Source organism: Dermacentor andersoni, chromosome 1 (genome assembly GCF_023375885.2).
Source record: "Dermacentor andersoni chromosome 1, qqDerAnde1_hic_scaffold, whole genome shotgun sequence".
Lineage (NCBI taxonomy): Eukaryota > Metazoa > Arthropoda > Arachnida > Ixodida > Ixodidae > Dermacentor > Dermacentor andersoni.
The window spans coordinates 202,139,107-202,152,490 of record NC_092814.1 but is presented as its reverse complement, the minus strand read 5'-3'; the positions used below and the strand labels follow the sequence as shown (position 1 = coordinate 202,152,490).

At 44.6% G+C, this 13,384-nt stretch overlaps 1 long non-coding RNA gene across 1 annotated transcript; it reads right to left on the bottom strand.

Moving 5' to 3' along the window:
* Positions 1-250: 250 nt before the first annotated feature.
* On the bottom strand, positions 251-5,264 carry LOC129380768 (uncharacterized). Its single transcript, XR_008608940.1, has 2 exons — positions 3,451-5,264; positions 251-416 (listed from the first exon to the last, which is right to left on the bottom strand). It is a non-coding gene; the product is annotated as an uncharacterized lncRNA (long non-coding RNA).
* Positions 5,265-13,384: the final 8,120 nt, after the last annotated feature.

Sequence of the window (13,384 nt, the reverse complement as noted above, 5' to 3'; positions counted from 1 at the left end):
TGTATAAGGCCATAACTCCATAGCGGCTATCTACAAGTTAGTTCACATTTTTCTTTACATGCGGTAGCAAAACGTTTTGAATGTGTTTATGCATGTGCACCTGTTCCTTTTCATCTGCACTTATGCATTACCGTTAGTAGATTAATATTGCTCCTGAACCAGCTGTACTTTTATATATGTTGCATAAACAGAAAGAATTCATATAGTGCTGAATCATGCAGCGCAAAAAATAAAACAAATGCACCGGCAATGCATTAACAGTTTTTATTGCTGGATATAATAGATGAATTCCTTAAATTCATGTCTTATGCTATTATGGAAACAGATTAAATATTTACACTACTCCTTGGCAAGCATGGTCGCCAGGCTGGCCTTGACCTTTGTGTCATTAGTCCCAAAGGTGCTGCAGGTGTATGCTGCAAATAAGTAGATGCAGCAAAATGAGGCAAAAATAACAAGTGTGTATTTTTTGTTATGTTCATTAGGCAGCTTAATATATTTGCTCAAACCATCTAAGTCAATACTTAATGCGGTTTAACTATGACTAATGGCTGCTTGTCAATACAAATCAGTACCTTTATACAATGTTTTCTTGCATGGTATGGTGAACAATTAAACAGTCACAACTGCTGCTCGTGCCAGCAACAGTATGTTCCCTTTTATGAAAAGTTCATATATGATGCATTAATGTACTTATCCCAAATGGTCTCTATATTTATTGCTGAAACGTTACCCAGTTGGGCTGTCTGTACATTTTCTTTGGCTGGTAGTTAAGTATGCCCGTGCAGAGGGATATTTTCAGAAGACGTGACTGGAATATTCAGTATCATGCCTAAGATTGTAATTTATTTTGCTTAATACACATTTAAATGTCTTTCTAATACTTTTAAATGAATGGGTCATTGGCCATAACTTCAACAGAAGGCAGATGGGTTGATTGTATTGATATGGTCACTTAATTTCTTACAGGTAATGAGGCCTCTTGGGCATGCTAACAGGTTTCCAAGTTAGGTATACCACATGAGCACCCGAAATACCACACGAGCACTTTGTGTCATGGCACGAAAGATATGCACCTCCTAGGAAACAGAACTGATAGTATAGTTCGAATGAATTCTATGACAGTAAATTATTTAAGGTGCTTTGAAAGATGAAAATTTTTTCTAGGCTATCGAGGTTCAGGACGTTTAGCTAACGCAAAAAAAACATATTGAGTAAGAAATGCCTTGTCAGTATGCTTGACTTTCTTTTTTTTTTAAATAAATAGAACCAATTTCCCTCAATTTTTATGAAGTGAAACGTTTTAAAAATATGTTTAACACAGAGATTCTCCGGAAACTTTGTATGACATATAACGAGACAGCATACCTATGTGGCCATTTTAAAATTTCCCGATCTTTTTCCAAGCCTTCCCTGGCTGTTTTCATGAAAATTTTCTGGCAATCTATGACGCCTGCAGCTTAAGTGCAATAAAAAAATATTGTGGTTTAATGCTTGCCAAGTACTGCCAGTCCATAATATTTTGATAAAACGAATAACACGTCAGTCACTTGACATGTAGTATTAGATGCAACTGACATGAATCCCTTGTTTAATAAAGCTGACAAGGGCTTCGGCAAGTTCGTAATTGATGGCCACACGAGTACAGCACGGAAGACACAGAGACACACGTAAAACAAATGCAACAATGTGAGGGAAAACTATACAATGAGTTATTTTTACGGTTCAATAGTAGTTTTTCATATAATATGCTCTCATCACTTATGCCTCTAGTTAACTTTGTTTACCTCTGACTAAAGACTACATGGCAATATTAATCAGTACCATTATGATGTTTCGTTATACTACAGTATGATAAGCAGTTAGACAACCGTAATGGTCGCCGGTGCCAGTAACGGTACGTTTCGTTTCAAGACAGGTTCACGTGACACACAGTGTACTTATAAAAATAAAAGAAATGCGAGAATCCCAAACGATTCCCATAATAATAATTGTTGAAACAAAGATACCCGGCTGGACTCTGCACATTTTTCAGGTGTTAATGCAATATGCCCGTGCCGAACGAACATGCTCAGCATACTGACTGCAGTTTTGAACAATCACGTTAACATTTGCAATTTATTTCCGCTTAGAACAGTCTGCAATGTCTCTTTTCTCATACTTCGAGATGAATACATTTGCCACACTTTCAGTAGAATGCACATGAATGGGGGCGTACTGATCAGGTTACTTATCAACTAAAACATGTTACGATCTCTTAGGTGTGTTGATAAGGGTAGAACAAATGCAATGTCCACTGAATTATTTGAATAATCTGTGCGTTATCTACTAAGAAAAGACCACCAAATTGATAATCTGGCTCTATTTTCTTTTGTACAGCGCATATAGTATGCAGTCTGTCCAAGACGACGGCACTACATGCAACAGTAATGAAAACCGGAACACTTATTACGCACGACAAGGGCTTCATACCATGCACGACTGGCACAATGCGAATCTGCGCCAGCAGCTGCCTAGTGATTAAGAGCACGTAAACTGCATAACGCCGAAGCATCGAAAGGCGCTTAACGCTTTTCATATAGCTCGAAAGACAACTTCTGCTGCTAAACTGTTTAAAAAAGAGACAAAAAACAAATCTTCCAACTACCGTCAAACGCAATGCCTTCAGTTTGAAATGTGTAAAGGTGCTTCTCGGAGCGACTAATTTATTGTTCTCCAATTTTTTCGGCTAAGTTGCGAAGCTGCGAGTGACTGAGCTTATCGCAGGTTTCATCCTCCAAAGGCGTTTGTGGTTGCATATAAATAGATTGGGTGAATCTAGTGATTTCTGCTTGATATTTCTTCAAGTCTCGTGTTTTGCTTGCGGTAACTTCCCAAAATTATTTAGATTGGTTGCCAGGAACCTTAAAAATACTGCTACTTTTAAACAATGCGAGAACGGCAGCGCACACACTGCTGATGCATGCCCCGCAAACACGGCCTTTCATCCGAGTACGTTAGCAGTTAGGCAACTATACGTGTCTGTCTGAACATTCTTGATGCCAACACAATTTCGAGATATACACGTAAAGCGTGTCACGAGAATTTCACTACACATGCGGCGCAGCATTCATCGAGGCGGGATCAAGCGCCACGAAATGAGATCTACCACACTGGCTGCCCAACATACACAATCCGCCTAGTGGTAGCTCAGTACCAAGTTAAAACATGGTGTACTACCTTCTTTACGCACCTAAACTATAATGCTAAAATCAACGGCGATTTTACGGCGATCGCTCGCCGTAAAACATTCCGTATAGTAGAAGCGAGAACAAGAGCGCGTTGTCAAACCATGTCAACGACAAACCGACACTATACCCGAGTCGCCTGCGCTACATGCAGCCGCTTCGCGCTACGAAATGCGCTCACATAATCATTAGCTATTGACGCAAAACATTTGCTAAAGCTTACCGTCCGGTGTAGTTGACGTGTGATGCCACAAAGAAGACACGCATACACAGACACCAACGTTCAGGCAGACACCGCACACCGATACAACCGTTTACGTGCCTGGCGCACTCGTTGAGACGACGCACCGCCGCGCATGCGCAAGAGCTCCGAGCATGCGCAGGAGCTCCGCGCCCGAGGGCGTGCGCGCTCGGAAGAGTGTGAGCGCCTTTTCCTTCATTTTTTTTTTTTGTCTCTTTCTCTCTCTCCCTGCGCGCCATGCGCTCCGGAACGGGTGGCTTATGCATCTTTATCACCATAATTCATCTTTTTTCATGGACGAAGGAAATGCGCTGGCAGGTTGCATGACAAACGCTGTGGGCTATCGTATGAGACTGGAACGCTAACATGAATGCGCTGTTTGTAAAAGCCGTTACAGGGCCCTTCAGACGTTTCAGACGCATTATTGCCAGCGTCGATTAGTAATACAGCGTACTTGTAGCATATCTTCCAGCCTACCGCCAAATGTGATGCCCGCACGTATGTTAGTGCTACTTTTCTGTTCCCATGATAGGTCAAAGCAATCAGTACAGCATTGAGGTACTCATATGCGAGGCTGCGCAGGCATACCGCCGGCGAAACACTGGGTGGGCTCAGAGAATTTGGCACCTATTTCAAGTGAATGAGAAACTTTGATGGGTTTATAGTGCGGGATATCAGTCAACAAAAAACCGCCCGATGTTAGTGACGCAGCCGAGATATGAAGACAATGTGAAAAGTATCCGAGAATCGGACGACACACAACGCGAACACCACATGCACGACATCGGTTCATCGCACATTCACAAAGTCCGCGTTGTCAGCTACAAACATTACGAGTGTCTTTGCTGTTAGCTTGATGCCTGTTTGGAATCCAGTTGTAGCTGAAGCTGGCGTTCATAACATCTATTATAACAATTGGATCGGCGTTTTGCTTTCTTTATTCTACTGCCGCAAAAGTGGTGCGACAACTGTGAAGACTGTCTTGGGATTGCCGAGAGCGACTACGTAGATCATATCATGTGGTCAACAAATGCGGAGGTATACACTATGTGCGTACTAATGTCTACAAATAGGCTCTACAGCAATCTTAGCAGTATACAACTTCAGTGGCTTATATCAAACGCAGCTAAGTATTATCCACCGGTACCTGCGCTTGCTTACAGCGTACACGGGTTGGGCCCAGATTAACGATGTTTGTCTATTGTTAATCTATAGACATGCAAGACCACGACAACTCAGAGGCAGACCAGGTGGTGAATTCACCACCTGGTCTGCCGGCTTTTGCCACTTATTCACCACCTTTGCCACATCATCACCATCTGACCTTCACCACCTGGTCTTCGCGAACTGTGCGTCCGGGAAGCAGCCAGGTTTAGGGCCTTCGGGTGCCTGGAAGACATTGGTGACTCAGACAGTGCCTGCTCCGCCGCGATCCTCGTTCGGGGAAGCTGCACCGAACGCAGACTAGCAGTCTGCACGGTTTTCCCGCCGCGCCGGGGTTGCGGTGCCGTCGTGCATGAACCAGCGCCATATCATCGCGTTCGCAGAGGGCGGGGGGTATGGGAACTCGGAATTACATATTATCGACTTTCTTCTATAGACATTCAATACACCGGGAGTAGAGAAAAAGAAATAGAAACCTTGTCGACTATTGCCCATAATATAGAGAGTCTATGGACAAAGTATGGACAAAAATAAATAGAAACTGTATCGCCTTTCCTCTACAGGTAGTCCATATAGAGGGGAAATAGACAAAGAAGAAACAAACACCTTATCTAATTTTTTCTATAGACTGCGAGTAGACAAAAAGAAATTGAAATCTTTTCAACTTTCGTCTATAGAAAGTCTATATACAAAGTATATGGACAAAAATAAATAGACACTGTATCCACTTTCGTCTATAGGTAGTCCATAGAGGGGAAGTAGGCAAAAAGAAACAAACACCTTATCGACTTTTTTCTATAGACCGTCTATAGACTGCGAGTAGACAAAAAGAAATAGAAACCTTATCGACTTTCGTCTATAGAAAGTCTATAGACAAAGTGTGGACAAAGTGGATAGAAACTGTATCGACTTTCGTCTATAGGTAGTCCATAGAGGGGAAGTAGGCAAAAAAGAAACAAATACCTTATCAACTTTTTTCTATAGACCGTCTATAGACTGCGAGTAGACAAAAAGAAATAGAAACCTTATCGACTTTCGTCTATAGAAAGTCTATAGACAAACTATGGACAAAATGCATAGAAACAGTATCGACTTTCGTCTATAGGTAGTCCATAGAGGGGAAGTAGACAAAAAAGAAACTATTACCTTATCGACTTTTTTCTATAGACCGTCTATAGACTGCGAGTAGACAAAAAGAAATAGAAACCCTATCGACTTTCGTCCATAGAAAGTCTATAGACAAAGTATGGAAAAAAATAGATAGAGACTGTGTCGACTTTCGTCTGTAGGTATTCTATAGAGGGGAAGTAGACAAAAATGAAACAAACACCTTATCAACTTTTTTCTATAGACCGTCTATAGACTGCGAATAGACAAAAAGAAATAGAAACTTTATCGACTTTCGTCTATAGACAGTCTATAGACTTTGTACCAACAAAAGTCCAAATCTATAGAAAGGAAAGGTCGTCTATGAAAAGTCTATAGACTTTCTATAGACAGTCTAAAGTCATTTTTGTAAGGGCGGAGTGAGGTGAAAGCTTGCAAAAGGAGGGTTGAGGTATGGATTTAAACGCAAAGCAATGTACGGATCTCGGGAGGAATACCCTAGGCGGCGTTCTATTATTCGCTTTATCGGCATGTTGCAGAATGAAAGTTAAAATGCTTTGACTACTGGCCTAAGGTTTAAAAGGTAAAGCGGCTAAGGTTTAAAGAAATATATAAGTAATGTTTCAGGGCTGGTACTGCTCCCTTGTTCACAGTGAAAAGTATCTCGGTCTATTTATACGTTTAACTAGGTGGTGGTGGTGGTTGAAGAGGTGGGGGGTAGAGGAGGGGTGCTCACCTCCCCCCCCCCCCCCCCCGCAGCTGTGACCACTGTCGCACCTCTGCGGGAAGCGAGGGGGGGGGGGGTTGTAAATGGACCCTCTCAAGTTATTGGTTGCTAATGAGGGACTAGTAGCGGCCATGAAACATCAAATATCTTGATAAAGATATGGTTTACTTCGGCAAGAAGTGGCACAAGCCTACTCGTCTAATTTCTTTTCTTGGGTGTAAAGTATGTTTTGTGCTACGTGTCTTTTTAAGCTGCAACATGTGACTTTTTCCGACCAGGTTATGTATTGTCTTGATTGTCTAATCGCGGTATTTTTTCAGTCTTTTGGTTTGGTTGCAGTTCGCAAAGTAGGTCGCGAATGTATGTTTTGCCTTTTCATCAAGTTTACGTGTTGCATTTATCGCTTCATGTTATGTCAGTATCTATCACCTTTCTTATAATGCGCCAAATGGGGACTGTATACTGTGTCGGTGTTCTTTCAGATTGTAGAGTGAAATAAATATTCAATTTCAATGTTATCTAGTGTCTGTTTTGTGGAATGGCCCTCTTGGGCAGACGCTGTGGGATAGTTGCGTTTCCATATATTTTCAGATTTTAAAAAATGCTGCTTCAAACCCTAAACAGCACGCGCATAGAGAAATAAAAATTCACCGACGATTACGATACTCCCTAATTCCAAATGTGAACGCAGCTGTATACATGTTTTCAATCTACCTTCTGCGGCACGTTGTAAAAGGAACAATATGTGGCTCGACTGCGCTCGCTAATTGGGAGATCGCGAGAGCGGCGCGTGAGCGCGATTCACAGCAGCCGCCGTAGACAGACCTCCACTCATGCAGCGCTTTGTTTCCCATGCAGACGATGCGCGCTACTCTGGCACCATGTGGTAGCCATCGTTGCTGCAAAGCCCGTCTGGCGCAGCACTACGCTTCTCACGCTTTCGCCATACTATCCTCCGCGTTTTCTCTTCGCGCTCTCTTCGTTATCGCTGTCTTTCATCTCCCGCTTCGCTTTCATCCTTCGCTGCGTTTGTTCGCTTGGTTACGAGGAACAACGCCAACGCTCGTCGTAGGGACGGGCGCCTAAGAGCTGCGCTCTAAAAGCGCTCGCACCTGAACAGTACGAAATGCCAATCAGCGCAGCCGGTAAGAAGCGTACCAGCTAGCGTTCGAAACGCGGACGCCCAAAACCCAAATCTGAAGTGTGGTTCAGGTTTTCACACCAGCCGCTTGTTGGGCTGCAGTCAATTCGGCCGCTAGAGTCCGCTCTTGTTGAATGTCTTTCTGTATATGGTAACCCAGGCCACGTACTGCATGTTGGCTTTCTCAACCATAGTTTCATACAATAATTACTAGACGGATCCCCGGGGCTGCGATCATTCAGCCACCATGGGAATGATGTGAAGTACGTGAATTTATTTGTCTGATCTTTGTACTTGTGGATTCAGACGTTCTTGTGGCTTTGTTTATTACGCTTTATCTGTCTTCATTGTCCTACATTTTAATGCGATCTATACTTAAATGCAGAGTACTCTGCGAACACGCACAATCGCTACTAATTGCAGCGGCTCAGCCTGTCGAGATGGCCAGATTGAAACGCGCCAAGCGTCTCAAAACGCTGGCTTGCCCGTAAGAACTTCATATGGGCGTTCTATGCCGCTTATCGTTGCATGCATCCATGGCGTAATGGATTCAATGTCGGGCCTCTGTGCTACAGGTCCTGTGCTCGAATCCTGCCGTCTTAAAGTTCTAACAATAGTTATTTAATTGCCGTTTAACGGCATATTGCAGGATAAAGGTCAAAAATGCTTTGAATACCGGCCGCCCTTGAAATGCAGTCCATGACTTGTTACCTCTGAATTCCTGGATTTTCTGTCGAAATCCCGGTCAGTGTGCGTATGGTAGTAATCTCGTGCATTTTAACGCGAGAGCGTTAAGGAGACCGATCGTAGAAAATCCGGCGTCCGGCGCCGGACGTCGGTACGGCAAAAAAGGTTTTCGAACCAAACATACCCAGGCCGTTCATGTGACGCAAGGAATTCACTGAATTGAATTTCCCAAGCTAAAATACGTGGAAAAATCGTAAACTACGACTTACACACAACCTATACAGACATGATAGCTCTCGGACTGTAATTTGAATATACGAGAAAATATAATTCTATAACGCGAAAACTTAAACCCCCTTTCCAGCGTTTCTACAATGCATAGACTGGAGACGGCGTCCGCCATTTGCGCACGCCGGCGCGTAAATATCTCACAGTCCACGGAGCGGCGCGCCCGCTTCCTCGAAACACTTCGAGATGGCGCTCGCCTTCGTCGCGTCGAAGGCCCATGCAAGAAGTCGCGTTTCGACCAGAAAGCCCGCCTTCGTGCATAGCGTTCGCCGCGAGGGTTTCGCGGTAAGCGTTACGGTTACATACGCTGCAGTTGCCGGGAAGCGTTTGGAGCAGTCAGGGATCTTCGGATGCTATCGCGTTCCACTTTTAAAGGCGAACCTTAAGCATCCTCTAATTTTTTTTCGGTCGTATATCCGGCGTTAGTGTCGTCTTGTATAGGCACGTGCAATTGACGCAGCACAATGCTTACTCTCTTAGCCTGACCAAAACATGTAACTATAGATACTGCGTCTGAATTGGTGACTGCGGGTAACGCCCCTTGGCCTCACGCTATCGTCGGCGTGAAATATACATGCGGAGCGACGCCGGTATGAGCAAACTAATTCGGGCATAGCACACGTACGATGACTATCCATGTATGCGAATACCACTCTTTCTAGATGAAAATTAATTTCTACTCTGAATTAATGTTTGTTGCTCGATGTACACCTTATTAGCAATGTGTCTTATCATGAGTATGTAATTAGTGACGATATGTTTTATATGTTATGATGATCATTGTGAAGAGGCGCACATACCCAGGGGCAGATAACCAGTGAACCAAGTGGGAGTACCTAATTTTAAACCGCATCATCTTAGGCATCACCCGATATTTTTGATTAGATAGTTAGATATCTGGAAAGAAAACTCGTTTGACAATGCCAAGAATGCGATTCGCAATGCGAGGGCCGAAGCACACGTTTCACGTATTATTTGTTAAGTTACATACTGTGCTGCCGTACGCTACAGCAACGGTAGCACTTTGGTTTCCGTCATCGTCAGTGCAGTGCGAGTGCAGGCTCGAGCATTTATTCCTCATAGTACGGGAAAGTAGGCAAACGTACGCCTATTCTGAAGGGGTTGGTGTGCCGCGAATATTGGTTTTAGTTTGTGAAGTTGTAGCTTGCATACAGAAATCGCACAGAGTAAGAATACTTCCGGCTAGGCTGGTTACCGCTGCAGTTTTAACTGAATATATGGAACGCCCGTTCCGCTCTTGTGGTTCAGCATTCTGGCCTGGGGATAAGGTGGAGGGGCGGGGGGGGGGGGGGGAGCAATGGATGCGAAGCTCGCTGATGGGCGTCTATGAGGCGGTCCATCTCGTCGCCTCACCGCCTTTCGGGATCGTGGCTGGTGCACTTTGAGAAAGAAGAAAAGACGCAGAGCGCGCCATGACCGTCAGCTCGCTGACGCAGCGAGTGCGGCTCCAGCTACGCGGTAATCTGGTTGTCGGCTACGGGACGGGTGGTCCGAGACCTATTACCGTAAATCCAGGCGGAGGTTCAGCTGGCGAGAAATCCGAGCAAACTGCACTAAGAAGACGAAAACAGGTCATTACGGACAACGGCAAAGTATTTTTTCGGGCTTCTTGGCTATACGTCGCAAGTGCTTTTCATACCGTTAGTATCTTTTTCTTATCTCACTGTTACTCCCGTGCTTTGGGCCGAGGTGTCAACGGGAATAAAGAGAGAGAGAGAGAAGAAAAACAACAGCTTCTCTGCCTTCTGGGGCAATGATATTGCGAGCTTTTGAAGCATCTTGTGGAGGTTTATGTTCGTGAATCAAGACTAAGCAAGACATCTTATGGCAATAATAATTTTTGTGGCTCAGCGCTGTCGGCCCTACAGCACGTGGAATAGGTTTAAGCCAGATGAAAGATTGCGCTGTCAGTTCGCTCTTCTTACGGCAGCATTTCCTAGGTTCCTTACACGGTTCAGGGAACATTAGTTGTGTTTCAATACTCTGCGTATACGGCTAAATAGACAGCTAAGCACACAGCGACCATCTTAAGTCTCGTTCCAATTCTTACGAAGCTGGCAAAAGAGGCAGCTTCGCGAAGACAGTATCGAAGTAAAAATAATGCAGGCTACGTAGCTCTTCAAACTATGTAGCGACTGTGCAGATGGCTTGAAAGCTCGATGGGAAGGTCACAGAAAAACGCACTCCCGTTTTCTTGAGAGCTTAGTCTAAGCTTGTGTTTTTTATAAGTTCGCACACACACAAAGCATTAGAGCTATGATATGCGCACTTGCTCGCGTATTCTAGTCGACGCCAAGTGGCGTCAAGTGGCAGAGACATCATCCCATGGAGGAAGGAAATAAAATTATGAGGAAGCATGACGTCACTCCGACGCAACGAGCTATAGAAAGAAGAATGATAGGTGTAACGTTAAGGCATAAGAAAAGAGCAGATTTGGTGAGGGAAGAAACGCGAGTAAATGACATCTTAGTTGAAATCAAGAAAAAGAAATGGGCATGGGCAGGACATGTAATGAGGAGGGAAGATGACCGATGGTCTTTAAGGGTTACGGACTGGATTCCAAGGGAAGGGAACCGTAGCAGGGAGCGGCAGAAAGTTAGGTGGGCGGTTGATATTAAGAAGTTTGCAGGGACAACATGGCCACAATTAGTACGTGACCGGGGTAGTTGGAGAAGTATGGGAGAGGCCTTTGCCTAGCAGTGAGCGTAACCAGGATGACGATGATGATGATGATGATGACGACGACGACGACGACGACGACGACGACGACGACGACGTCACTCAGCAAGCCTCAGCAAGCGAACCTCATCGGACGACGCCTTTCTCTGCGGGCCCTCCACGCGCGATGCGCCTCTCGGGAACGAAGAGGCCCCGTTGCTGGAGCATTCAAGAGACTACTCGGTATGTGCATGTTAATATTTACGAACGCTCTTACGAGTTGACAGCCACCCTTTTCGGATCTACCAAATCGTTGTCTTGCACTGCTTGGTCCTATCGATCCCAACAGGTACTTGTATTTGCTTTAGATATGAGTCATGGCGCTCCGACACGTTGTTCGGTAGTTTCTAAAATACGTTGAAGCTTTTACGACGAAAAGGTGAGTGGCATGGTTAGCGGAAGCTCATCTCCGATGACGAATAAGCGGAGTCCGCACCAAATAATGGTGGCATTTCTGCCTCAGAGAACATCAACAAGTATACTTATTTCTTCGCTCTGAACTCTAAATCACGGGGGCAGCTAGCACCATTGTTCTCAGCGCCGACAAGAGCAGCTGCGGACACCGCTTGTGGGCGAAGGACGCCTTTAGGAACAGTTCCTCAAGCGCTATTTCACCCATGTTGTCGGCTAAGAAAAGTTTACCAAAGCTGCAGTATTATGGTGCTTCCTATAATATCTATAATATGATGCCCGAGAAAATAAGAGCGAACAATATTTGGGATTGTTATCACACAACGTGATTATGAACGCAAACTATCGGACAGAGCAGAGCAACAGGCTGCGAAAGAACCATGCGCCAATTACGACGTCATGCTTTTTGTGCCGGCGCTTGCGGAGTTCGTCATCGCGTACGTGCTCGGTCACTGGGTCTTGAAGAGGAAAGTTCCACTGCTGCCGCATTTTCTTTTTGAGCGAAATTAGTTTTCAACATCACGCTCAATAAAGTACGATTGGAAGCGTGTGGTTTTCTGTGCAAGGAACCGACGGCTGCACCCCATAATTCTACAGGAAAAGCACGTTCGCTTGTTCCTGCAGTATACGAAATATTTGCCAGCTACAGCGTAAACGGTTGTAGGCATATATTACTAAGCTTTAGGAAAGGCAAGAACACTTATTTACACCGGAGCTGCAAATTCAGCAAGAAGTGCAACATCCTTGCTCCAAATGGAGCTCTTACCTGCCATGATGGCTCTGTGGTAATCATTGTGTTGCTGATGATGAGGTCGTGGATTCGTTTATCTGCCATAGCGGCCGCGTTCTGATGGGGTCACAATACAAAAGCCTCACGAACTTGGTGCAAAATATTCAGGTGGTGCAAAAATATTCCGGAATGCTCCACTGCGGCGTCTCTCATAGCTAGCCCGTGTGCTTCTGGACGTTGAGCCTTATTACTTATTTGATTCAAACGATACTTGTCTGCACGAAATATACGAAAGAACTACTCAATAGTTCACAGCCTGAAACTCCCAAATAACTCCGCAATCATTGAAAACCGCTAAACATGTAGTGCGAGGTTCTTGCATAGAAGTTAAAAAAATTGTTCTAGCACTTCGTCTTTTGTGACAATACCACAGTTATCCATACCCCTTTACTTGCGATTGACAGAATAGTGTTTGTAGCGTACATAATTTCTGAAATCAGCGGTAGCGATATTCTCAAAGATGTATTTTGTCTTCCTTGCGTAGACGCACATTTACATATGCACGGACGACGACGGGCGCATAAACTTTCTACTGACTGCAGCGCCATATTTTGCATCATGATGCGGAGAAGCGGTGAACTACTTTCGGTCGGCACACCTACTCCTCTAGCCACCATATTTCAGATGTTACAGTGCCCGACGCAAGCGAGATGCCCTGCCAGGTCTCAGAGGCCATACATTACGAATGTTTCCTTGCGCAATAAATGGCGCAAAGCTATTCGCATTTAAAGGTAGGCGACTACAAGCTACGGCTTGCCCATTAGGTGACCAGGGCCTATTTATACTTTATATTTTTTACGACTAGGCTTCAAGATTGTCACGTTACGCTCCCTCCAAGTTTTTGCTTCCTCCACGCGTTTCC